Source organism: Mobula hypostoma, chromosome 6, assembly GCF_963921235.1.
Source record: "Mobula hypostoma chromosome 6, sMobHyp1.1, whole genome shotgun sequence".
Taxonomy (NCBI): domain Eukaryota; kingdom Metazoa; phylum Chordata; class Chondrichthyes; order Myliobatiformes; family Myliobatidae; genus Mobula; species Mobula hypostoma.
In genome coordinates this window covers 178082716-178109546 of record NC_086102.1, presented here as the reverse complement: position 1 = coordinate 178109546, position 26831 = coordinate 178082716, and the positions used below count along the sequence as shown (strand labels likewise).

The 26831-nt window shown below is 43.9% G+C and overlaps 1 protein-coding gene across 1 annotated transcript in view; it reads left to right on the top strand.

Moving 5' to 3' along the window:
• Nucleotides 1–26831, top strand: part of ifih1 (interferon induced with helicase C domain 1) — a 127775-nt gene that overhangs the window by 55460 nt on the left and 45484 nt on the right. The gene's annotated exons all lie outside the window — the stretch shown is intronic.

Below are 26831 nucleotides of genomic sequence, written 5' to 3'. Positions count from 1 at the left end.
GACTGCTATTCAGCCCTGGCTGGCAATGCTAGGTGCTGAGTGAGTAAGTTGTTGTCTTTTTCAGCTGTGTCCCTACCCAGACATCCCACCTCTCCCAGAAGTTCCGGGAGTCTCCCGCATATTAATAGTGGCTCCCTGATACCCACAAATTATATACAATATTGTGGAAATCAATTTTTTTGAAAGTGAGCGAGAGAGCGCGAGAGAGAAAGCAGAAGAGAAAGCGCGAGAATGACCACGAGAGGGAGCGCGTGCGAGAGAGAGTGAGAGCAAGCAAGCGAGAGCGCGCAAGCAAGAGAGTGGGAGAGAAAGCAAGCGAGAGCGACCACGAGAGAGAGAGAGTGAGAACGCGCCGTGGGAGAGTGTTCCAAAAAAAGAAAATATAAAATGTACGTCACCCCAGACTACCCTAAAGTGTACCCCTGCCTAATAGGGGTCAAAATAATGACAGTGTTGCCGCTGCACTGTTTGCAACAATGACTTTTCTATTGCCCATGGTGGGTTAAGACTGTAAAAGACATGTTGAGGTGAGTTTAACAGGTGTCATTCGTTCATTAGCATAGCTAACGTTATTTAAACTAGCTGGCTGGCTGCTAAGGAGCTACTCTATTGCAAACATCCCACCTCTCCCAGAAGTTCCGGGAGTCTCCCGCAAATTGATGGTACTACCTCCCTGAAATATGTTTTTGCAGGGTGGGATGTCTGCCCTACCTATTTGATACAATTTATTGAATATGATTTGTCTCCCTCTGTTTAATTTGTCTACCTTTTCCCTGCCAGTGGCATCTTCCGTTTCCACTCAGAAGGGACACACCCCTCTTCATATTTAGTATAAACCTGCCTCTTGTTTCAGTGTGTTTCACCTGACTATATCCCCACCCAGTGCAAAGAAGAAATTGCATTCTCCTCGTATTGAATGCTTTGATCTTCAACTCAACCTCAGCCTTTAACTATGCATCAATAGATGCCAATCCTGACCAATCTTAATATAGTGAGCTATGGCTAATTCTCAATCTTGGTACCATGTTCATAGTCTTTCCCCATACTGCTTAATGGCTTTGGTATCCTGAAATTCCTCTACCTCCATAAGTCAGGCACTGTCTGCAGAGAGAAGTGAATGGTCAATGCTTCTGGCCAAGGCTTCCTGCTGGGTCCGCTCCTCCTTCCCTTTCTCCCATGATCCAGTCTCCTCTACTATCAGATTTCTTCCTCTCCAGCCTTTTCTCTTTCCCACCCACCTGGCTTCCTCTCCAGCCTTTTATCTTTTCCACCCACTTTCTAACTATCCTCTTTCCCCTCCCCTCCTTTGAATTCCAGAATCTTCTTCCTCCATTTCCAGTCCTGAAGAAGGGTCTTGGCCTGATATATCGATTGTTTATTCTTTTCCATAGATGCTCTCTGACCTGCCGAATTCCTCCAGTATTGTGCGTGTTTGTGTTGCTTTGGATTTCCAGTATCTGCAGACTTTCTCATGTTTATGATTCTCCACCTCTTTTAATGTGTTTAATGATCTGCTCTTCACATCCTGCTGTAGTTCAGATTCTCACAAGTTCTCCACCTCTGAATTGAGAAATTTGTACTCATCTTAATTGTAAATGTTTTATCCTGTGAGACTATTAACTCCTGCTGCCAAACTCATCAGTCAGGGGCGACAGCCTCCCTACATCCAGCCTATCACGTTCGCTCAGAATTTTGTATGTTCCTAGATAAAGGAAAGGGTTTAGAACTAGACAACTGGGTGACCCGTTGGGGCACCTTTTGAGAGAAAGGTAGTGCAGTGAGATGTGATGTGCTTTGGAAATTAAAGAAGAAGAACTCAATCTATTAAAGAAGAAAGACGCGTAGCAAGACAAATACTGTTCCTCCTTGTTTAACGAAGGACACTTTTTATGACCACATTTCTGGTTGATCTGCCGCCCTTCAGGAATGCTCTACCGTTTTCATTTCTTCTTCCCTGAGCTTAAAGCCACATACAGCTGACCATGCGGGAATACCGGTTTCTCCAGATAAATCAACACATTCTCCATGGTTTGGCCTTGCGCCTTATGTATAGTCATAGCAAAGCACGACTGTATCGGGAACTGGCTCCGCTGAAGAGGGACATCTTCCCCTTCTGATAAATTGAGAGTAATTCTTGGGATCACGACAATGTCATTTTTGAATGCACCAATATTTATCGTTGCTACGATGAGATTGTCGTGCAGTTCTTCCACCATCATTCGCGTTCCATTGCAATGCCTTGGTGGATCCAAGTTCCTCATTGAAATGATGGGAGATCCCCTGTTCAATTCCAGTTTATGTGGTGGCAATCCAGAGAGCTTGACGGAATCCAGGAATTCTGTAGGAAAATGAGTGGCGTTAGCTCCTTCACTTACGGCATTGAAGGAGCAGTATTCTTTCATGATTCCAGGGAAGTGTCTAATGCATGTGAAGTTTATTTTTCGCATCATTTCATTAAGAGGAACCAAGATAGAATTCCTCGAGAAGAGTTCTGCAGGATTGTGGAATGTTGGGTAGATGAAATCAATGCATTCTTCCATAGTTGTTGCTGGCAGAATCATATCTTCAGGTAATTTGATTTCATCGTTTTCATTTTTCTCAATCTTGTCTTCTCCAACATGCAATAAGAACTGAGAATATCGTCCTTCTTCCTCACTCAATCGCATGTTTCTCTTCAGTTGAAACTTGATGAAGCTTCTCCATTAGTATGATTTTTTAATGCATGAATTCTCCACATCAGCATCATTTCCGTGTTTCACAACTGTTAGAAGCTGACGGAAATCGTCACAGCAAATGGTTAAAATACCCCTGAAGGCCTCATTCTTGCCGCATACATCACGAAGAGTGCGGTCCACAGCTTCAAAGCTCTCCCTCCTAATCATGGGGCACTCATCCCAGATAATAAGCTTCGCATTTTGGAGTAAATTTGCAGTATTGGTGTTTTTATCGATGTTACAAAGGGCATCCTCATTGACTTTGAGGGGTATTTGGAATCATGAATGTGCTGTCCTACCACCAGGCACCTCTGTCTCTTCCTCTCTCCTCCTTCTCTGCCTGTTTTTGTCATTCTGGAGACACGCAGCCCTTTCACCCTTCGTCTCTTCGTCTCTTCTAACTTTTGTTCTTCCTCTCTGATCTTGGAGTCATGTGGCCCTGGCCTGATCAGATTCTTGTTCTCTCCTCTGTCTGTGCCTATTGTTGTCATTTGGAGACGTGCATGCCTGTCCTCCTCTGTCTCGTCTTCTCTCATCTTTTTTGTCCTAACGCTTTGATCCTGGAGTCGTGCGGCCCTGGCCTCATCCGATTGTTGTTCTCTCCTTCTCCTTGCCACTTCCTGACGATGTTTGGTGTCACCTCTTGACCATAATGTCCCCCTTCTCTTTCCACTCGGCATAATTAGGCCATCCATATATTTTTACCCTAATGCTTGATAGAAGATGGGAAGCAGTAACGCCAAAGCCTCCAAGATGCTGTTGTTTCTTGATGATGTGGTTGGCACTCTCCTAAATGGACGTGATATAGTCACTTCTGTCCTTTGACTGCAGCAAAGGGTTTTATGGGTGTCTCAAAGTACGTCATTAGATTACGAAGACACGTAATCCTCTTTTATTGTCATTTAGTAATGCATGCATTAAGAAATGATACAATATTTCCTCCAAACAACAGGAATTCCGCAGATGCTGGAAATTCAAGCAACACACATCAAAGTTGCTGGTGAATGCAGCAAGCCAGGCAGCATCTCTAGGAAGAGGTACAGTCGACGTTTCAGGCCGAGACCCTTCGTCAGGACTAACTCTCTTAAATCTCTTACTAACTCTTCCTTCAGTTAGTCCTGACGAAGGGTCTCGGCCTGAAATGTTGACTGTACCGCTTCCTAGAGATGCTGCCTGGCCAGCTGCGTTCACCAGCAACTTTGATATGTGTTGCCAATATTTCCTCCGGTGTGATATCACAAAACACAGGACAGACCAAGACTGGAAAAAACTAACAAAACCACATAATTATAACATATAGTTACAAGAGTGCAACAATACCATAACTTGACGAAGAAGTCCATGAGCACAGTAGAAGTTCAAAGTCTCTCAAATGTCCCACATCTCACGGAGACGGGAGAAGGAAGAAAAGCTCTCCCTGCCATACCCGACCACGGTCTGACTCTGAGTCATCGGAAAACTTCGAGCTCTGATCAGCTCTCTGACACCCGAGTACTGAGCGCCATATCGATTCGACCTCCTTGGTCGCCAGCAGCAGGCAAAGCCGGAGATTTTGAGGCCTTCCCTCCGAAAGATTCCGGACGGCGCAGTAACGACAGCAACGAACGAGCATTTTAGAAATTTTTCCAGATGTTCCTCTGTGCTTTCACGACCATCTTCATCAAATCAGAATTGTCCACGGCCCCTATTTAACAGATACAATATCATTTTTCACCGGAGGGCTGCGCACGCGTGGCGCGCTGCTCTGTCTCCTCCCGCTGTTTCAATAAGATTTAATTATCTCTTATCGATGGGTGGCAGTTAGGTCTGTCCCAATCCTGCACATGCTGATGGTGATTAGCAGAATGTAACCCCCCGAATTCCCTCCTCCTCTCTTCCCCATCCCAGTATCCCTCCCCCTCCCTTCCCCCATTCCAGTTTCACTCTGCCCCCTCCCCCAGCTGCCTACCACCTCCCTCATGGTTCCGCCTCCTACTACTACCCATTGTGGTTTCCCCTATTCCTTCTTCACCTTTCCTGCCTATCCCCTCGCCCACCCCTTTATCTTTCCCCTTACTGGTTTTTCACCTGGCACCTACCAGCCTTCTCCTTCCCACCCTCCCCCCACCTTCTTTATAGGGCCTCTGCCCCCTCTTCAGTACTGGAGGAACTCAGCAGGTCAGAGAGCCCGAAACGTTGACTGATCTTTTCCACAGATGCTGCCTGACCTGCTGAGTTCCTCCAGCGTGTTGTGAGTGTTACTTTGACCCCAGCAGCTGCAAAGTATCTTGTGCCCTCGAAATAGAGCTGCCCTGCCCTTTCGCTCCGGTAGGTGTCGATGCAGAGGCTGGCCATGCACATCATGCGTCGGGCTGTGGTGTCCCGATTTCCATGATGGCGGATCGGGTCTCGGGTGAAAGCCAGCCTGTTGAATTTTGGTGAATGAGCAATTTTATACGAATATATAACGCTGAATTTTGCCTGCATTCTGTAAGTTAGCGCATTTGAGTTCGATTTAGCCAAAAAAAGTGCCGCTATAATGCACCATTTGCGCTATTTGGAGGCCACAAACAGACAAACAGACAGACAGAGCATACAACAGGAATTCTGCAGATGCTGGAAATTCAAGCAACACACATAAAAGTTGCTGGTGAACGCAGCAGGCCAGGCAGCATCTCTAGGAAGAGGTGCAGTCGACATCATGCCAAGCAGAAGAAGAAGACAGAGCATGAGAGTTTTAGTAGTATATAGATGTTAAACAAGAGAAAATCTGCAGGATGCTGGAAATCCGAGCAACACACACAAAATGCTGGAGGAACTCAGCAGGCCAGGCAGCATCTATAGAAAAGAGTACAGCCGACGTTTCGGGCCAAAACCATTTTAGTTCAACTCTGCTAACTTCCTTTCCACACTTGTATTTTATTGATGCCAACAAGGACACAATTTACTGCACAAGAGTTTATGAAGGTGACTTCTCCCAAATGTTCGATGCTGTTTTTAAAATTTTCAAATGATGACTGATAATAAACACAATGCAAGATTGGTTAAACTTCAGTCATACTGGTTTACAGTCATACAAGGCGTTTGTTTCAACTAGTGTGAGAATAGCAGTTTCCATTGATATCTGAAAGGGTTATTGTTCAGCACTGTATTACTGATAAAGTTGGCCATAAATCTCTCAGTGTTTTCAATCTCAAGAATGAAAGTGCAGAAATTAAAGCATCCTTTCAACTTTTGACAAATTGTTCTGGACATTAGTGCAAGAAATCCTCATAGGCTTCTAATGCAGCCATCTATTCAAACCCTGCCATGTGCCTGCAGATGAACAGTTGGGGAAAAATGATTGTATTGAATTGACTTTTATTTTCTCTCTATGCCCTTCTTTAATTAATTAGTGACACTAAAAATTATTCTGATAATTTATCTTCTGTGATAATTACTTTAAAAAGTGGTATATCAAAAAATATCCTGAACAAAAATAACAAGAGATTTTAAAATTGTATTATGCAACCAAAAGTGGAAGGATTTAAGTCAGTTAACTTTTTTATGCCATGGAGCAATACCGTTAAGCAAAGGCTCCATGGACCCCAGATTGGGAACCTCTGATTTAAGTGCAAGATTGAAAGCATAGTTTCCAGGAAGAAAGATCCCTGCTGCGGAAAATTAAAACATTGAGGCTGACCTGGTATTGGCATTCGGCCACGTGATCAGCAGATGAGAAGCTATGGTCACTGGCATCCCCAGGAAGGTCAGCAGACGCGAGGTTTTGCACTCGGGTGAGGAGAGTGAGGATAGGATACAAGGACAGGAAGGGGAAATAACCAAAAGGAGTCTGATCATGGTGAAGGAGGGAAGGCAGTGGCAGTTGTGTGGAGAATCTGCTGGGAGAAATGATAACATTGATCTAAGATATAGTGATTATTTTTTTCCAAAAGCATACTTCATTCATAACATTTGCAAACGTAATAAAATATCGCTGTTATCAGTCCAAGTCAAGTCATGCTATTTGCTTACAAAACTTGAATTACTCATCAGCATGACGTCAAATTTCTTCACGTTTTGGCACATGTGGTCTTTACAATAGCTGAACTAAACCTTAGCTGAACCCTCATTATTCTGCCTCTCTGCCATTCTGCAACATTTGGGAATGAATAGCTCCTTCCACTGGAAGATTGCTATATTTCAGTAGAGCAGGCAGCATTTCTCACTGTGTTGATAACCTTCCTTAATGGTTGATGTTCGTTTTAGTGTGTGCCCTCGGGATGTGAATATTGTCTGGGCGATGAACATCAACAACCCTGATCTACAGTGACTGCAAATGCACAAACCTCAAGATGGATGGTAGCCTGGAGAGGAATGTCTGCTGAGGCTGAAATTCTGGCTGTGCATGGGGTTTGGTGTGTTTTTCAACACCAGAAAAACACGGTCCTGGTATCTGTTTGAAGGTTCTGGTGCTCAGACTTCTGCCATAAAATTTTGTCGATTTGCTTAGTGAACTATTTCCTTTTCTCACAAGGTCTCAAGGACATTCTCATCCTAATTAGGAGATATAGATATAACAATAATTAATTCAGAAATGAAAACAGATATGTTTTGGGGAGAATTTCAAAAGAATGGAAGAGAATCTGTCTCATGCGAATAAAGGGATGAACTTGGGGAGTGGGCACATGGAATACCAAGGAGATGACGCAGAAGGCTTGAGAGAAACAGCATGCTTCTGGATTATCAGATACAAAACAGAGGACAATTGGAATCTTTTATTTTTGTTACTGTTCCAAAATCTGTCACATAAAATGTTCCCTGTCAAAAATGCTTTAAGGCATCACAAAGATTAAGTAATTGTCATAATTTTACGAAGTGCTCTCTGAGCAGGGAGCTTTACTTGCCAGAAAGACGTATCTAGAATATGAGTACGAGATTCTTATGATTATCTAAGAATTAAAATTAATTGGCAGAAAACCATGGGGTTTCATAGGCAGGAATCTAAAGTCCCATGACAACCAAATGATTGTGCACTCATGCCAAGTAAAACTGTGCAGCGGGGAGAGGGGGCCCTGTTTTTCAGAATTGTCCTGAAAAGTCTATCATTTTGCCATTTTCTTCTCTAGTCAGCTGTTTGATGCAATAAGGTGAGCCAAAGTTAATTTTATGGTTAAACTGTAATAATGTTATCCAAACACTATAATATCCAACTATTCAGAAGTGCCTCTGCGTTGATATTAGGCTCATCTAATGCTGATTCCTCTGCTCTGTTTCACACACTGGGAACTCAGTTCCTGCACTCCCTTTCTCACCCTGTGACTACTGTTCCTTTTATACACCAGGGCCTGAATTCACACCTTTGTTTAAAATGCACTTGGTATACTCTCTTGAAACACGTCTGGTTCTCCCTCCCAAACTTCCTTGAAACTTGCTAGGGCCTTGTTTTCCATGCTCCCTTTAAACTTACCAGGTTCACTGGAAAATGGATAAACAATCAACGTTTTGGGCCGAGACCTTTATCAGGACTTGAAGGGCCTCAGCCTGAACTATTGACTATTCATTCATTTCAACTGGATGCTGCCTGATCTGCTGAGTTCCTCCAGCATTCTGTGTTTGTTGCTTTGGACTTCTAACATTTGCAGAACCTCTTGCGTTTATGATTCATTGGGAAATGTATTATTTTTCTATGTAGCATCTTAAAAGAAAGACAGAATTAGAAGTTTAATATGTAATGGTTTGGAAAGCTACTAGTTTGGACCACCAAAGACCAGAACACATCAGGTAAATGGAAGTTTGCTGTAGAGTTATAAATGCTACAGTCTAGAAGCATGCCCTTTGGCCCATCTAGTCAGTGCTGAACTATTAATCTGCCTCAACCCATCGATCTGCACCTGGACCATAGTCCTGCATGCCTCTACCGTCCATGTACCTATCCAAATTTCCCTTAATTGTTGAAATCGAACCCGCATCCATCACTTCTACTGGCAGCTCGTTCTACACTCTCACTACCCTCTGAGTGAAGAAGCTCCCACATCTTCCTCTTAAATATTTCACCTTTCACCCTTAATCCATGACCTCTTTTTGCAGTTTCATCCAACCTTAGTGGAAAAAGCCTGCTTGCATTGGTCCTATTCATACCCTCATAATTTTGTATACATTTATCAAATTTCCTTTCATTCTCCTACACTGTAGGGAATAAAGTCTAATACAGTCACGTATAGTTATAATGGATAATTACACATTTAATAATCTTTATTATTTTCAGTGTACTTTTCACATGTAATCTTATAAAAAATCAAGTACAAATATAAAGAATGACCAAACAGTCAATGTTTCAGGCTGACACCCTTCTTCAGGACTAGAAAGGAAGGGGAAAGGCCCCAGATAAAAAGCTAGGGGAAGGGGAAGAAGGCTAGCTAGAAGATGATGGGTGAAACTAGGTGGGTGGGAAAGATGAAGGGCTGGAGATGAAGGAATCTGATAGGAGAGGAGAGCAGACCCTAGGAGGAAGGGCACCGGGGGGTGGTGATAGGCGGGTGAGTTCCTCCAGCATTTTGCATATGCAGACATCCCACCCAGCAAAAACTCATTTCAGGGAGGTAGCATCATCAATTTGCGGGAGACTTCCGGGGGAGGTGGGACGTCTGCAATAGAGTAGCTCCTGAGCAGCTAGCCAGCTAGTTTAAATAACGTTAGCTATGCTAATGAATGAATGACACCTGTTAAACTCACCTCAACATGTCTTTTACAGTCTTAACCCACCATGGGCAATAGAAAAGTCACTGTTGAAAACAGTTCAGCGAGCAACACTGTCATTATTTTTGACCCCTATTAGGCAGGGGTACACTTTAGTGTAGTCTGGGGTAATGTATGTTTTATATTTTCTTTTTTTGGAACACTCTGCCATGGCGCGCTCTCTATCTCTTGTGGTTGCTCTCTCGCTTGCGCGCACTTTCTCGCTCTCTCTCGGTCACTCTCTCACTCTCGTCTCTCGCGCTTGCTCCCACTCTCTCTCTCTCTCTGACGGTCGCTCTCTTGCTCTCTCTCTCTCTCTCTCTGCCACGCTCTCTCGCGCGCGCGCACGCACTCTGGTGGTCTCTCGCTCTCGTCGCTCTCTCTCTCGCTTTCGTGGTCACTCTCGCGCGCGCTCTCTCTCTCTCTCACTCTCAAAAAAATTGATTTCCGGGACATTGTATATAATTTGCTGGCATCAGGGAGCCACTATTAATATGTGGGAGACTCCTGGAACTTCCGGGAGAGGTGGGATGTCTGCATATGTTGCTTTAGATTTCCATCAGCTGCAGAATTCCTTGTGTTTATAAATATAAAGAGCCCATGTTGAAAAAAAGTTGTGCATATAGTCAGTGTTATAACTCAGCCTTCTTATCAGAGTATGATTTGCAGCTTCAGTCATTTCTTTAAAGCCAGGTATGCAGTAGAAAGTCCAAGTCTAAGACACAATAAACATAAAACAGAAAATATCTTTATTGCTGCAGTGCCTTTTGTTAAAAAAGCTGTTAAAATAGAAATCTAGCATTTATATTTCATGATTCATCAAGGGTGTAAGTTGAATATTTCCAGTGTTCGGGTTCAATTGACATAAGCTTGTGCTTACGTAACTTCAGGGCATTGTATCATTTTTATTTAAATAATAAAATTTGACATATGAAGTCACAAAGGCACAATAAGGCTTAGCTTTCCAGTCTGGTATAATGGGTGCCACTTCCATAACTACAATTGTAATGATATACTTTGAACATTGAACCGTTAGTAGTGACTGATAGAATGGCCCAGTGGTGCTTGACAGCTCTGATTTGGATGTTACACAGTGACAAATACAGTGTGATTTGTTTCTGCTGTGGCAGTCTGTTTTGCTTTGGACTAATTTGTGAAGATAGTTGAGAATTTCATTGTGGCTGCACTAGTTATTAGTTACGTTGGAATAACCTGGATAATTGATATCTCCAATCAATTTTGTTCATATTTACATAGTCTTCCTTCTAATTTTTGCATTATATATGCAAGTTGATTCCTTTGTGACATTCTGCCTTTATAGTTATAGGAACATATTTATTTTGTATTTCATTCATATACTACTGAAGCATCTCCACTGCTGTCTGTCACCCTGTTTGCTAACTCATACATACACTTGATTTAAGACCAGGTTCTTTTTCTCTTGCTGGACTTTGGCTTCTTTCAAATCCAATAATTTTATGTTTGACTTCCTGCACTCTATGTTCAAATAGAATGTAACTCTCGTGATTTTCAACTGTTTTACACTCACTTCACTTGCATGTCACATTTCATAGTCATAGAATCATGGAGCACTACAGCAGAGAAATAGGCCACTCAGTCCATCTTGTCCATGCTATTTGCCTAATCCTGGACCGTAGCCCTCCATACCCCTCCCTTCCATGTACCCCTCCAAATGTAAATGCTGCAATCAAACACTTAGCCACCACTTCCGCCGGCGGTGTGATCCACACTTGGACAACCCTCTGAGTGAAGTTCCTCCTCAGGTTCCCCTTAAATATTTCACCTTCCACCCTGAGCCAGGTGATGCCGAGGATGTGGCAAAGGCTGCACAGGTGAAAACTATTGAGTTTCCTCTCCAGCTTGGAGTAGAAGATCCAAGTCTCGCTACCATGATAACGCATCCATTGTACACAGCAGTCTTGGTCTTTGTAGTGAGTTTCAGATTCTCCCAAACCTGCGAGGAGAGTCGTACAAGGATCGATGCTGCTTTGCCGATACAACTATTGATTTCAGCATCGAGGGAGAGAGTGTCGCTAATAGTCGCCTCCAAGTATGTGAACTCGTGGACCACTTCCAGATCGTAATTGTCGATAGTAATGACTGGTGTCTTCACTACGTTCTGGGCAAGGACATTTGTTTTCTTTAGGCTGATGGTAAGCCCAAAGTCCTTTCATGCCTCAGAGAAGCAGTCCATGAGAGTTTGTAGTTGCTGTTTGCTGTGCGAGGTTATAGCAGCATCATTGGCAAAGAGCATGTCACGTATTAAGATCTTTCGCACCTTTGTCCTTGCTCTCAGGCGCGCAGGGTTGAACAGCCGCCCATCAGACCTGGTGTGCATGTAGATGCTTTCTGTCAACGTCCCAAACGTGTGCTTCAATAGCAGAGAGGAGAAGATGCCAAATAATGTTGGGGCCAACACGTATCTTTGTTTGACTCCACTACGAATAGCGAAGGGTTCTGATGAGCTGCCATCGTACTGAACAGTAGCCCTCATGTCGTCATGGAATGACTTGATGATACTTTGGAGTTTCGGGGGACAGCTGATCTTGAGGAGAATCTGAGAGAGCCCATCCCTGCTGACAAGGTCGAATACCTTGATCAAGTCGATGAAAGCGGCATAGAGGGGTTTCTGTTGTTCCCTGCACTTCTCCTGGAATTGATAGAGTGAGAAGATCACATCAACAGTTGACCTCCTTGTGTGAAAACCACATTGGGACTCAGGGTAGACCCGTTCTGCCAGAGTTTGTAGACATGCCAGAGTTACACAAGCAAAGACTTTGCCGACAATACTCAGGAGGGAGATACCCCTGTAGTTGTTGCAGTTGCTCCTATCACCCATGTTCTTGTGCAAAGGGACGATTTTGGAGTCGCGCATATCCTGTGGTACGACTCCTTCTTTCCAGCACTGACGGAGGACCTTGTGTAAAGGTTGGAGGAGTGAGCTCTTGCAGTGTTTGATCAGGTCTGGAGGAATCCCATCATTGCCAAGAGCTTTCCCTGGGGCCAGACTGTCAATTGCCTTGCTGAGGTCCTCAATGGTTGGTTCAGAGTCGAGTTCATCCATGTCTGGTAGATAATTGATGGCGTCATTGGCTGAGCTAACAACAACATTTTCCCTTGAGTAGAGCTCAGAGTAGTGTTCTACCCAGCGTTCCGTCTGCTTGCTTTTATCGGTGATTATTTCACCACTGGATGACTTCAGGGGTGCTGCCTTGCTCTGCAATGGGCCAAGGGCCTTCTTGATACCATCATACATCGATCTGATGTTGCCTGTCACAGCTGCTGTCTGAATGTCCTCACTGAGCTGGAGCCAGTACTCATTTGCGCACTGCCTTACCGTCTGTTGCACTTTGTTTCTAGCAGCTCGAAGTGCCTGGAGTGTTTGGTCGGATGGTGAACGCTTGTACTCTGTGAGAGCCGCACGCTTGACTTCGATAACAGGAGTCATGATGTTGGACTTTGCCTCAAACCAGTCACTGCTCTTTGTGGTCTTTCTTCCAAGGACAGAGAGTGCTGAGTCGTGGATGGTGTCGCGAAGATATGACCATTGTTCTGTTGCAGTATCTCCTTGTGAGGAGGTAGTCATAGCGCCCTGTACTGATTTGGCAAACTGGTCAACCTTTTCTGACTGCTTCATCTCTGTTGTGTTGATGCGAGGTCTTCCCTTTTGTTTGGAGTGGTGGATTTTCTTCAGACGTAGTTTGATCTTGCAGCCTACTAAAGCGTGATCGGTATCGCAGTCTGCACTGTAGCATGAGTGAGTGATTAGTACAGAGTTGATGAAAGAGCGCCTGGTGATGATCATGTCTAGTTGGTGCCGGTGTTTAGACTGCGGATGTCGCCATGAGACCTTGTACTGCGACTTCGTCTGAAAGTAGGAGTTAGTTACGCACAGGCCGTGGTAGGAGTAGTTGTCCATTGTCATTTATTTTGCCAATTCCAAAGTGGCCAAGACAAGACGGCCAGGAATCGTTATCGGCTCCCACTCTGGTGTTGAAGTCACCAAGGAGAACGAGGTAACACACATAAAAGTTGCTGGTGAACGCAGCAGGCCAGGCAGCATCTCTAGGAAGAGGTACAGTCGACGTTTTGGGCCGAGACCCTTTGTCAGGACTGACTGAGAGAAGAGCTAGTAAGGTATTTGAAAGTGGAAGGGGCAGGGGGAGATCTGAAATGATAGGAGAAGACGGGAGGGAGAGGGATGGAGCCGAGAGCTGGACAGTTGATTGACAAAATAGATATGAGAGAGTCATGGGACAGGAGGCCTAGGGAGAAAGAAAGGGGGAGGGGGGAAGCCCAGAGGATGGGCAAGGGGTATAGTAAGAGGGACAGAGGGAGAAAAAGGAGAGAGAGAAAAAGAATGTGTGTATATAAATAAATAAATAATGGATGGGGTATGAGGGGGAAGTGGGGCATTAGCGGAAGTTTGAGAAGTCAATGTTCATGCCATCAGGTTGGAGCCTACCCAGACGGAATATAAGGTGTTGTTCCTCCAACCTGAGTGTGGCTTCATCTTTACAGTAGAGGAGGCCGTGGATAGACTTGTCAGAATGGGAATGGGATGTGGAATTAAAATGTGTGGCCACTGGGAGATCCTGCCTTCTCTGGCGGACAGAGCGTAGGTGTTCAGCAAAACAATCTCCCAGTCTGCGTCGGGTCTCACCAATATATAGAAGACCGCATCGGGAGCACCGGACGCAGTATATCACCCCAGCTGACTCACAGGTGAAGTGTCACCTCACCTGGAAGGACTATCTGGGGCCCTGAATGGTGGTAAGGGAGGAAGTGTAAGGGCATGTGTAGCACCTGTTCCGCTTACAAGGATAAGTGCCAGGAGGGAGATTGGTGGGGAGGGATGGGGGGGCGGGGTGCAAATGAACAAGGGAGTCATTTAGGGAGCGATCCCTGCGGAAAGTGGTGGGGGGGAGGGAAAGATGTGCTTAGTGGTGGGATCCCGTTGCAGGTGGCAGAAGTTACGGTGAATTATATGTTGGACCCGGAGACTGTTGGGGTGGTAGGTGAACCCTATTCCTGGTGGGGTGGTGGGAGGATGGAGTGAGAGCAGATGTGGGTGAAATGGGGGAGATGCATTTGGGAGCGGAGTTGATGGTGGAGGAAGGGAAGCCCCTTTCTTTAAAAAAGGAGGACATCTCCTTCATCCTGGAATGAAAAGCCTCATCCTGAGAGCAGATGCGGCGCAGACGGAGGAATTGCGAGAAGGGGATGGCATTTTTGCAAGAGACAGGGTGAGAAGAGGAATAGTCCAGACAGCTGTGAGAGTCAGTAGGCTTATAGTAGACATTAGTAGATAAGCTGTCTCCAGAGATAGAGATAGAAAGATCTAGAAAAGGGAGGGAGGTGTCAGAAATGGACCAGGTAAACTTGAGGGCAGGGTGAAAGTTGGAGGCAAAGGATAACGAGGTGCTCACCACTGGGAATATTCCTGACAACAGCTTCTAATTTGTTGTAGAACATGTCTTTTGCCTCGGGGTGGAGTTCAAGGTAGGGGCGTACCCACTGATGAGAAATACTGGGCCATGATTGGTGTGTAGGCGGAGGGTCATAAGTCATTCTGATCCATTTTCTGGTGGCTCCACCATTTGCAACAAGGACTTCCTAATGGCAAACCCACTCCATGCTCACGGGGCTCGTTTTGGTTCTTGCCCTGTCAGAAAAATGTGTAGTCCTTTTCCTTCAGTGTACCTGAATCCACCAAGTGTGTTTCTTCTAGGGTAGCTATATCTACCTTGAGCCTTAGTAGCTCATGGTTAATGACCATTGTTTTTCATACATCTTCGATATCCTTGAGGTTTTGGTCAAGTCCAGTCATCATTATACGGACATTCCAACATCCCAACTTGAGGGGTGTGTCTTATTCAATTTGTTTTCTTTCTTGTCTGGTGTGGTAGTTACAGTCAGCTCTTCGTGGAATAATCCATTGTCCCCATGCACCCAATGAGGAAAACTGACTGTGGCGGGACAACACTTTATTGGCTGGGGGCTGCCCAGCTTGAGGGAGGCGGTAGCTGTCCAGTGAAACGTGATGGTCTCTTCCACTGTCGGAAGCAACCCCTGGCGCCGTGCTCTACGCCAGTGGTCCTCAACCACCGGGCCGCAAAGATGTGCTACCGGGCCGCGAGGAAACAATACGATTTGGTGATATGAAATGATATGAGTCAGCTGCACCTTTCCTCATCCCCTGTCATGCACTGTTAAACTTGAACACCCCCCCCGCCCCCGTCAGCCGGTCCGCAAGAATATCGTCAATGTTAAACCGGTTCACGATGCGAAAAAAACTGGGGACCCCTGCTCTACACCAATCAAGCATTATGACTTATAACCAGTAACTGCTGCTTCCCGTGTTTGTCCGACGCTATAAAGCGAAGCTGGAGTGGCCTCTCCAGGGTGCAAGCCAGGGCAGAGTTGATATGGAGATCCATCTGTTGCCCATGCAGTGGGACCACCCCCCCCCCATGTTGATGACAGATCTAAAGGAACGGTGAAAGTCGGTACAGTTTGGTGCCAGCAGCATCGCAGGAGTTGCCGTGTCGGTGCTGGGTACAGCAGTCAGTGGCCTTCGGAACTCCGACTCCGGATTTTTCCTCGGGGTTTACTCCCGAAGCCTTTCCCGTGAGCAGTATAGCTACAAGACAGCGGAGGTTTGAAATCTGAGTCTTCCTTCTCCTAGCTGAGCTACCATCTGTGGTTAACGAGCCTCATCTGCCCGGAGCAACCGGTTTTAAGGCGCCAGTGGCCCGCCTTTGCCACTTCTGTCAGTGAGAGCAGCTCCGCCGGGCATAAGAACTATGCCACATGTGAAGGCCAGGAGTTGGACTTGGTTGTTTGAGACGCACGCCATGAAGAGCAGTTGTTTAGCAGTGGGAGCTCGTCCCCACTACCACCCTTCGGCTATGACTACCTCAGGCCCTATCTATCCAAATATTCATATATCCTGTCCATTAGAGTATCTTCCATTAATTTACCCACTACTGACATCAGGCTTATTTCAAAAATCAAGACATTAATTTTTTCACTTATTGTATAAGCTTCATACTTTCATGAATATACTATTACACAGTCAAATTCTTTTCAACAAGTATTAACTTTTGAATTTTAAACCCACGGAGGCATGGACTATTTCATCATCAGTATAGTTGCAAATGGAAGTGAATGTTGCAGTTATCACTAAATTTTCCTGTTATTGACATTGATGAAGCAACGCACAAACAAGCGAAAATCTGCAGAAGCTGGAAATCCAAGCAACACACACAAAATACTGGAGGAACTCAGCAGGCCAGGCAGCATCTGTGGGAAGGAGTACAAAGAGGAAAAGAATGTCCTGCAGAAGGGTTTCAGCCCAAAACATCGACTGTACCCTTTTCCTAGATGCTGCCTAGCCTGCTGAGTTCCTCCAGCATTTTGTGTGAGTTGATGAAGCAACTGATTAGTCTGAGAACACTACCCACAGATTTATTTTATTCATTCACAAAAATAGAATCAGATTTAATATCACTGGCATACAGTGGCGTGCAAAAGTTTGGGCACCCCAGGTCAAAATTTCTGTTACTGTGAATAGCTAAGCGAGTAAAAGATGACCTGATTTCCAAAAGGCGTAAAGTTAAAGATGACACATTTCTTTAAAGATGACACATTTCTTTAATATTTTAATATTTTACTTTTTTTATTTCCATCTTTTACAGTTTCAAAATAACAAAAAAGGAAAAGGGCCCAAAGCAAAAGTTTGGGCACCCTGCATGGTCAGTACTTAGTAACACCTCCTTTGGCAAGTATCACAGCTTGTAAACGCTTTCTGTAGCCAGCTAAGAGTCTGTCAGTTCTTGTTTGGGGGATTTTCGCACATTTTTCCTTGCAAAAGGCTTCTGGTGCTGTGAGATTCTTGGGCTGTCTTGTATGCACTGCTCTTTTGAGGTCTATCCACAGATTTTCGATGATGTTTAGGTCAGGGGACTGAGAGGGCCATGGCAAAACCTTCAGCTTGAGCCTCTTCAGGTAGTCCATTGTGGATTTTGAGGTGCGTTTAGGATCATTATCCTGTTGTAGAAGCCATCCTCTTTTCATCTTCAACTTTTTTACAGATGGTGTGATGTTTGCTTCCAGAATTTGCTGGTATTTAATTGAATTCATTCTTTCCTCTACCAGTGAAATGTTCTCTGTGCCTAGGGTTACAACACCTCATATACCATCTAAGTAGTCTCCAGCTCCTTGGTATGAACATAGAATTCTCTAATTTCCGGTAATTCCCTCCCCCTCCCTTCCTCTATCCCTATTTCACTCTGCCCCCTCCCCCAGCTGCCTATCACCTCCCTCATGGTTCCGCCTCCTTCTACTACCCATTGTGTTTTCCCCTATTCTTTCTTCACCTTTCCTGCCTATCATCTCCCTGTCTCCCTTCCCCCACCCCTTTACCTTTCCCCTTACTGGTTTTTCACCTGGAACCTACCAGCCTTCTCCTTCCCACCCTCCCCCCACCTTCTTTACAGGGCCTCTGCCCCTTCCCCCCGCAGTCCTGACGAAGGGTTCCAGCCCAAAACGTCGACTGATCGTTTCCACGGTTGCTGCCCGACCTGCTGAGTTCCTCCAGCGTGTTGTGAGTGTTGGGTTGCCAACTGTCCCGTATTACCTGGGACATCCCGTATATTGGGATAAATTGGTCTGTCCCATACGAGAAGTGTTGTAATGTGAGCATTATGAAGATAGGTTGATGCCGATTAGGATAATGGTGATGTAGCGGTGCTCCCGCTGCGGAGTGCTGTTTGTGGGGAGAGGTTGTTTCCATGGTTGCAGGGTTTTGCTTCTGGTCTTTTCTGCCGGATGTGCATTTTTCATTTTTTTTCAGGATCTACTAGGAAAGTCTCAAAGATCGACCGGTCGATCTTAATCGACTGGTTGGCAACCTCTATTCTACTCTCTTAACTGTTCACAGTAACAGAAATTTTGACCAGGGGTGCCCAAACTTTTGCATGCCACGGTATAATGTGAAATTTGTTGTTCAGTGCAAAGATATAAAGATTCAAGTCTGTTTAATGCCACTTGCTGTACATAAGTGTAAGGAGGACAAAATAATTGTTACTCCAGATCCGATGCAATACAAAAAACCCCACAAAAGATGAAGAATAAATAATAATTAAAGAAACACTCTATACACGTAAATACTTAAGATAGCTTGTACACACATTGTGTGTCCGTAAAATGATGCTAGGGTGTACATCGTAAAATAATGCTTACACAAGGTGAGAGTGATGGGAAATAATAAAGTAGTGGGAGGAGGTGTTGATCAGCCTTACTGCTTAGGGAAAGTAGATGGTTTTGAGTCTGATGGTCCTGGCATGGGTGCTTTGTAGCCTCCTTGATGGGAGTGGGACAAACAGTCATGAGCATGGTGGGTGGGTGGGATCCGACATGATGTCCTTGGCCCTCTTCCGGCACGTTTCTGTATATATGTCCTTGACAGCGGGTGGGCTGGTGTCGGTGATGTGTTGGGCAGTTTTGATAGCCTGAGGCAGAGCTTTCCTGTCGACTGCAGTGCAGTTTCCTTACCAAGCAGTGATGATGCTGTCTACTGCAAGTATGTAGAATGATGTGAGTATAGATGTGCAAAGTCCAGCTCTTCAGCCCCCTCAGAAAGTAGAGGTGTTGGTGAGCTTTCTTGTCAGTGCAGATATGTTTTCGGACTACGAGAGGTTGTATGTGATGTACACTCCCAGGAGTTTGAAACTGCATGCAAATTTCACTGTTGTGCCACCGATGTAAAGCGGGGTATGAGCAGTATATGTTCTGCTGAAGTCGATAACTACTTTTTTGTCTTATTAACATTGGGGAAGAGGCTACTTGCCTGGAACCAGGCCTCAAGCTCTTCCACTTCCTCTCTGTGGGTTGTCTCATCATTGTTGGTGATGGGCCCCACTACTGTCGCGTCATCAGCAAACTTGACAATGTGATTACTCAGCTGTTTAGCCACGCAGTCAGGTGTGAACAGCTTGTATAGCAATGGCATCAGCATGCAGCCTTGGGCACCTGTGTTGAGGATGATGGGGTGGGAGTTGTGCATCCTGATTCCCTGAGGTTGTTGGTTAGGAAATCCAACACCCAGTTACACAGTGGCTTATTTCATCCAAGGAGGCGGAGTTTGTTCACCAAGGTCTGTGGGACAATGGCGCTGAAAACCGAAATGAAATCTAGAAACAGCAATATGATGTAAGTGCAGTACACAATGTGCTGGAGGCACTCAGCAGGTCAGGCAGCATCAATGGATGGGAATAAACAGTTAACGTTTTGGGCCGAGACCCTTGTTTTCCAGATCGTCAGGGCCAGATACATGATAGATCTGTCGTAGACTAATTCCTTTGGTCAGCATATTGGTGAGCGTTTAATGCGGCAAGAATAGAGTTTTGATGTGGGTCACCATCAGCCATTCAAAGTACGTCATGATGATTGGCGTCAGTGCCATTGGGTGGTAGTCATTTAGTTACAATACCTAACAAATACATAGTAAAAATGAGGGACGGCAAGGTAGTATTCATGAGTTCATGGACTGTCCAGAATATTTGAGTGTGGGTCTTCAGGCTCCTGTACCTGAAGATATGCAGCTCATTGCCAATGTAGTCATTTAATGCCTATTCCAGCTTTATATACTTCTTTAAACCTCTATCAAGCTGTATTTGTTCTCCGTATCTTTAATAACAAATCTATTCTGCTATTCAATTACTTACCCAGCAGTTGTACTATGTCATTGGTCAGCATGGAATCTGTAGTAGACCAATTAGCTCTTCAAGAAACTGCACTGAGTGCTGTGATATAGTCACATTCTGTAATTACCACTACATTCTTGAAAATGTTAAAAGAGATTGTGCACATTGAGAGTCTGCGTCCATGGTGCTGACTCAAGAAGTAAAAGAATCGAGAATTGTAACAATTTAATTGTTTGTAGTACATGCAAATACCCTGAAATCTCAACTCCTTGCCAAGTTCTAAAAAAAGTGGTATCTTAGCATATTCGTTTAAATGCCAAGAAAAATGGGAAATGTTATATGTTACAATGTAAAAGGTAGAATATAGTGCTCCAAGAGTTTGTTCCAAGCTTAGATTTAAAATATTGTGTTTTTCTTGTAAATATTTTTTTAGTTTGCTTCCTGTACTGCGTTCTGTCTTGACACTTTCAATATCTTGATGGCTTCTCATCTTCTATTCACCATAACTTTGAGCTCATTTGATGCTCTGCAACTCTTTCCATTGACTGATACTGCCTGTAGTCTACGAATGCTTGCATTCTAAAATTCAGATTCTTGTGTTCAAACCCTTCATGGTTTTGCCTTTTCCTGTCTTGTTAATGCCTCCTGCCTTATAACTCTCTGAGAACTCTGAATTTTTCCAACTGGGCAGCACCTGTTCCCTTCGTTTAGATTTTTCCTTGTTATAAAAGATCATCAGTTATGATCTAAACCTAACCAAGGGCAAAATGTGTTAGAGTAATATGTGATCCACCATTGGCACCATTGTTCCCTCAACCTCACAAAAAAAAACACATCTATAAAAGTACATTCAGCTCAAAGGTCTATACTTTATCAGCTTATTATACGTAAGTTTTGCTCAGCATATACTCCACCCAATAGTCCCAATGTTTTCTCCTTTCACATGTTCCAGCGAGCCAGCTACATTACCTCTTCAAAGTTCAAAGGAAATTTATTATGAAAGTACATGTATGTCAACATTCCAACCCTGAGATCCATTTTCTTGCAGGCATACTCAATAAATCTATAATAGAATCAATGAAAGACCACACCTGTTTGGATGTTCAACCGGTGTGCAAATGCAAGCAGGAAGAAATAATACTGATAAATAAGCAATAAATATTGGGAATGTGAGATGAAGGTTCTTTGAAAGTGAGTCCATCAGTTGTGGGAACAGTTGAATGATGGGGCAAGTGAAGTTAAACCCACTGGTTCAAGACCCTGATAGCTGAGAGATAGTAACTGTTCCTGAACCTTAGAGAAGTGAATGCACACCCAAGGCATTCCTGGTGGTGTGAGTGCTAAGGCTTCTGGACCTTGTTCCTGATGGTAGCAGCAAGAAGAGAGCATGTCCTGGCTAGTGGGGGCTCCTGAAGATGGATGCTGCTTTGCTGCAATGACATTTCATGTAGATGTGCTCTGTGGTGGGGAGGGCTTTACATATGATGGACTGTGCCAGATCCATATGTTGTAGGATTTTCTGTTTATGGGCATTAGTGTTTCCAGAGTGTTTATAACGCACAGTGCACATTTAACTGCTTCTCCTTTAGAAATTAAATAACCCTTGTGCAATCCCTTTGGTTTCTATACTCATTGACCTATTCCAGTTTTCGCACAATGTGTTTCCCAGTTGTAGGAAATGAGGAAGTGGGATTCTGCTGTTCATTCACTGAAGGCATGTGCTATATGACATTGAAAAACTCTGAGGTCCCAGAGACTGATTGTTATATCTCACTATTTACTGACCACACATTTCATGATTAATTTCAAGATCTCATTTTCATTTTTGTGTGCGTCACTCTGAATTTCCAGCATCTGCAGAGTCTCTTGTGTTAAGGATATTCTGGCCTGCCCAGTGACACTGTACGTAGTGTTTGGCAGCCTATCCACTACACTTAAATAGCTCCTGGTACTAGAAAATCAGTGCTTGAATATACAGTAATCTCCTCTGCTGATCTCCTCTCTTTTGCCTCAAAGCAAGAATGTGTGATCTCCCTTTAACCTTTTGGTTCCTAAGCCTTCCAAAGTTCTGCTCATGTTCCCTGTGCTTGACAGATCACCTGAAGTTGGGCTACTTTTCTCCAGAGGTATTTAGCCAGTCTCTGAGCTTGCTTGAGTCAGTTCAGATGATATATTTCCATCAGTGGGGATACTTTCTGAAAATTCTTCATCCTCCAAGACAAAATTCCATAGACCTAGAAAAGCAAAGGGAATTGAAGATTACATTCTAGTTTGAAGGATAGCAGAGACTGTTAGCTTGATTGTTGGGAGCAGATATACTTTGATATCTTGTGATGGTGAGATTTAAATGAGGAGGAAATGAATGAGGATATTAAATAAAACCTTGTAGAAATATTCTATTGTTTAAGAGTATATATTAAAAGTAATTCATTGTTAAGGCTTTTCTGATACCAAATGATTCCAACCCTATGCTTCGCTGGGGAATTTTATCCAGAGAATCACATCATTATAGAAATTCATTCCTGCAGGCAACATATGTTGAGAGATTCTTCCAAAGGTAATTTGTTAATTCTCAAACAATAAGGTTAGTTCAATAAATTCGCCACAAATCTACATGGTTAAACTGAAATCATTTTATACAAAATGATTTTGATTAAGTTTTTTTGCATTAAATCTCAAACTGAAAGCAGTTTTCAGCCTGCATGCAAACTATCTATATACTTATCTCATTTTACTGCACTTAAAATATAGGGTAGCAGTTTTGAATAGAATTGACTTTATTTCTTACATTCTTCACATACATGAGGAGTAAAAAGCTGTTTAAAAAGGAACTTAAAAGCTGTTTACCCTCTCAATCCCAGATCCATTTATGTCAATAGGGATTAGCCTGTCTCCATTTCTCCTGTAATCCACAACCAACTCCTTTGTTTTTGCAACATTGAGGGAGAGGTTGTTTTCTCTCAATGTAAGCAATGTTAATATAAGGAAAGGTTAGTGATAATGGCAATCAACAAGTACCAGCTCTGCACTATAAAATACTAAAGATAACAGAGGAATCTGCTGGCATCGGCAAATGTTTAAGGGTCACTGCACAAGAGCTCTATACAATGTTTTATGATCTCATCTTCAGGCACAGAATTCATTGAAGATGGTTTTATTTATAGGATCAGCCACTAAAATTCCAAGCAAATTCTGGTAATTTGATGGTTCATTGATGCATTTTGGTGTGATGAATGTTTGAGTAATTCTACACCATCATTGTATTCAAGCTTGCAGAAATCAGAATCAGGTTTAATATCACTGGCATATTTTGTGAAATTTGTTAACTTTGTGGCAGCAGTACATTGAAATACATGATAGAAAAGAAGAAACTGTGACTTGCAGTAAGTATAAATTTATTAAACAGTTAAATAAGTAGTGCGAAGATAAAAATGGAAAAAAAAGTAGTGAGGTAGTGTTCATGGGTTCAATGTCCATTCACAAATCTGAGGGCAGAGGGGAAGAGGCTGTTCCTGAATCGCTGAGTGTGTGTCTTCAGGCTTCTGTACCTCTTTCCTGATGGACACAGACTTTCTGAGGCACTGTTCCTTGAAGATGACCTGGATACTACATATTTGCTAAGCATCATAATAACTCTACAGTGGATGCAATCTGATTGTCTCTCTGCTTGGCTTTGGAGCACCTGAACAACAGTACATTTATCAAGCTGCTGTCTATCAGTTAAAGCTCGGTATGCATCACCATCACCCCTTCAGTATTAACACCTTTCACAAATATGTCAATGATAGTAAATCTGATTCTGAAAAATATATTTGCAGAGAAGTCTTTCTGAGGCATTGCTCTTTGAAGATGTCCTGGATACTCTGGAGGCTAGTGCTCATGATGGAGCTGACTAATTTTACAACTCTCTGCAGCTTGCTATGGTCCTGTGCAGTAGTGCCCCAACTCCCCATATCAGATGGTGATGCAGCCAGTTAGAATGCTCGCCACCTAACTGGTTCTCCCTACAATGGATTACAAAGATCTGAGGAAAGTGAATGGTGTCTTGGCCCTGTTGGGTGGGATTTTGGTTCAAGAGCAAAGGCATCTTACAGCTATCAGAGGGTCTTGCTGTGTTTGCGCACATGATGTGACCTGTGCACAAATTATAACATCTTCGGAGATTCACATGAATATAAGAGCCCAGAAACTGATTAGCACAAGGAAAGATGTGTTAAATGTTCAACTGAAAGTGGACCGTAAATTTCACACCCGGCCCCTCCTCTCTCCTCAAAGTATTATGTAGAACAGAATTGCCTTTCTGTACACATTGTGCCAAAAAGGCATTTCCTCACTTCACTTATGTAAAGAAGTGTTTCGGTCTAGAGAGACACAAAATGGGGAGTATTAAGGCACAGGAAACAGTGGGGTTCAATACACTGGTGGTGAAATCAAGCAGATGATGGGAAATAGATTTAGGGATGATCAGAACTGAAATTCAAAACAAATTGCTGAAAATTTGAAGTAAAAAGAGAAAATACTGAAAATACTCTGCAGGTCAGTTAAGAAGTGAACCACCTGCAAGGAGAAAGTAGAGACTTTAAAATGAATTTGCATCCAGGTGGTTTGAAATGCCATACTCCATAGCCTGAGGAGTTGGTCAAACAGATCCGCTTTAAATTACTACAAAATACGTATTGTGTAGCTGTGTAGATTGGCTTCCACATGTGCGGTCTAGACAGGTACAACTGAAATTTGTGTAACAGCAAATAATCTAGAACATAGTACAGTATAGGAAATGGTTTCTCAACTAACAGTGCTATGCCAAACTAAAGCTATTGACGCCTAATACTTTTTGCCTGCACATGGTCCATATCATTCCATTCTCTGCGTATTCTGGTGGCTATTTAAGGGCCTCTTAAATGCCTCTACCATAATTGCCTCTGCCATCACCCCAGCAGTGCATTCCAAGTACCCACCACCTCTGTGTAAGAAAAAAAACATGCCCTTTACATTTCCTTTAAATGTTTCCCCTCTCACCTTATGTGCATGCCTTTTAGTATTGGATATTTTGATCCTGGGCTAGAAGATACCAGTTATCTATTCTATCTGTGTCTCTCAACTTTATAAACATGCCAGATCTTCCCTCAGCCTCTACTCCTCCATGGAATACAACTGATCCCTATAGCACAGGCCCTCTAGTCCAGGTAGCATCCTGGGTAAACCTCTTGTGAACGTTCACCATAGCTCCCACTTCCATCCTATAACAGGGCATCCAGAATTGAACGCAAAGCTCCAGAAGTAGTTTAACCGAATTCTAAAAGCTGCAACATAACTCCTTACTTTGGAACTCAATGCCTCAACCAATAAAGGCAAACACACCACGTGTCTTCTTTACAAACCTATCAACTTGTGAATTCATTTTCAGGGAGTTTTAGGACCCAAGATCCCTCTGTAGATCAACATTGTTAAGGGTCCTGTAATTAATTGTGTATTTTTCTTTTACATTTGATCTCCCCGAGTGCATCAACTCTACCTGCAATCTCTCCCCTTGTATTTGCACCAGATCTATATCCTGCTGTAACTTTGGGCAACCTTCTACATTACCCATGCTCCTTCACTATGCTTTCGCAGGGTGCATTGAAGGCATCTGCCTTCGGACAAGAGCTGATGGCGAGCTGTTCAACATCGCTCGCTTGTACTCCAAGACCAAAGTTAGGACAGCCCTCATCCACGAGATGCTGTTTGCAGATGGTGCAGCATTGACATCACACAGCCTGAAGAAGACAAGCGTCATGGCCCAGGATGCAGTATCTCCCCCAAACATCGCCATTGATGGTTGCTGTCTTGATGTAGTTGACTCCTTCACCTACCTTGGGTCGACCATCATCAGCTCCCTGTCCCTCGAAGCAGAGGTGAACAGCAGGATTGCCAAAACTGCAACTGTCATGGCCAGACTGAACAAGAGAGTTTGGAACAACAGACAGCTGACAAAGAAGACCAAGCTGTGTATGTACAGGTTTGTGTCCTCTCCACCAGCGAGGTTTGGACACCATACATCAGCCAAGAGAAGAGGCTAAACTTGTTCCACCTACCCTGCCTCAGGCAGATCTTGCAAATCTCCTGGCAGGACAGAATCACCAACAGAGAGGTTCTGCAGTGGACTGACACCTCCAGCATCCACGCACTAGTCAGCCACAGACATCTCAGATGGTTGGGTACTGTATTTGTCAGTGGAGTAGACAGCAAGTTTGTAAATCTGACAGAAGAAAAGGACGTTGGAATAGCGAGGGTGCAGTGTCACGGAAGGGCATGGGATAGGTGGCAGAGAAGGAGTGTCACAGGTAGGGGGTGGCCCGGGTGCAGGCACCCTGTCAAGAATTTGGTTTTTTTTCCAGCGGCGATATAGTGCAAACAGAGAGGTCCAAATGGAGGTCTCTATGGAATACCACTGGGTATGTACCTCCAACCAGGTTAAAACCCATCAACACCACCATCTGAATCCAAATTACCAAGACACTGTGGAGTCCAGGTATTTTCTGGATGAGCTAACCATGAGGGAACATGTCAAATTTCTTTTTGATAATTAATTTCTTCCTCCAGCTACTTGACCCTCTGAGTTCTTCCCGCAGATTGTGTGTTGCTCCAGGTTCCAGCATCTGCAATGCAATGTTTCCATCGAACGTTACATGTTTTGGAAAATTAGATACCA